Source organism: Spermophilus citellus, assembly GCF_964194105.1.
Source record: "Spermophilus citellus genome assembly, chromosome: 14".
Classification (NCBI taxonomy): Eukaryota; Metazoa; Chordata; class Mammalia; order Rodentia; family Sciuridae; genus Spermophilus; species Spermophilus citellus.
Window position 1 is genome coordinate 87,095,792 of NC_138194.1, and position 1,681 is coordinate 87,097,472.

A 1,681-nucleotide genomic window follows, 5' to 3' on the forward strand; every position below is an offset into this window, starting at 1 on the left:
TTCTAGTGTTTCTCCCAGTTGAGTATGGTCCGCTGTGGTCCACCTTCAAATTGACTTACTATAGTTACGCTTGCTTTAAATGTAACCCACACCTCAATTAAATATTAGTGCTGCTTAAAGACCACCTATTAAAATCATATGTCTATCACTTTAATCATATTATTTATTCCACAGAAAAGTCCTTAGTTCCCATTCATGTTGGCACATTCTTAGGTACCAACCCAAACAGCATGCTATCTATCATGAAACCTCCCTTCACACAGCTAACTGTACCTGTTCATTCCTTCTTTTTATATCTTCATGCCACTATTTATACCTGTATTTTGTTTTACATCAAATCTTTGTGTAGATAATAGTCTTTTTACTCAATGATAGGCTCCTTGAGTATAGAAACAAGTATTCTTCATTTCTGCCCGTAACTGGTACTTATTAAACTTAGTTAAAACTGGCTATCTGCCAATACTCATAAATGATATCAAAAGTAGCAAAGCTTAATAGGATAATACAAATGAATGGACAGATATATTAGAAATGATCCTCACTCTGGAGGGGAAGAATATAAGATTATGGATTAGGGCCATGCCTCTCCCACTTACATGTCTACAAAAGTCATCTAGAGGTCTAATTATGCACCTGTTCCAGGAAATGCTATTAAATCCCATGGATTTTGATTCATAACTCCAGAGTAGGGCCATGAATTTGCATGTCTAACAAATTCCCAGACATGGCTGATGCTGCTGGACTATGGACAACACAGTGAATAGCCACTAGTATGAAGGGTAACCTTGATGTCAGGATGCCTGGACACTGAACTCCAGCCCTGCAATTTACTGGTATTATTATCTGAAGTTACCAAATTCCCTTGAGACTCTGCTTCCTCGCCTGTAAAATGGCAGTAACAGTGGGACCCCTTGGAACTGATATGGTGCCTAAAATAGTTAACCTATAAAATCGGCTTCTGACAACACCTAACACATAGTAAAGTTCATGCTCAAAAATTAGGTGTCAGTTATTCCATGGTACAAATAAGTCAATAGGTTCCTAAAAGAGCAGGGGTCATTAATTTATGGCCTGCAGAATAAATCTGATTCGTTGGATGTTTTGTAATGCTGGTAAGCTATGAATGGCTTTTTATTTCTTAAATGTTTGAAAATATCAAAAGAAGAGCATTTTCCACAATGTGAAAAATATATAAAATTCAAATTTCACTGCCAATAAATAGAGTGTCACTGGATCACAGTCACACTTTTGTCTACGTATTGCCTAAGGATGCTTTTGTGCTAAGATAGCAGAGTTGAGGAGGATTTGGATAACTGACCATAGGGCCAGCAAAACCTAAAAGGTACCACCTTAAAAGATCTCCAGTCCTTTTATAGCCCCAAATGACTATCAATATTGGAACTGGAACTATACATATTTCTGTTATCTACTGTGGCAATTATGCTTAGTGGCTCTAGTTTGTAATGTAACAGTACCAATGTAATAAAAGATTCGCAGAATCTAAGTTATGAAAATTAGGAAACGAGATGAATTTGAGGGAGAAGTGGCAAGATGGGTTACCATCAAAGTTCCTCAAACCAGGAAATGCTATTAGATATCCCAACCCACTTTTAAAAAACATTTATTATCCTTTTTCTGATTATAAAAGCAATACATGTTTATGGTATTTAGAGAACACACA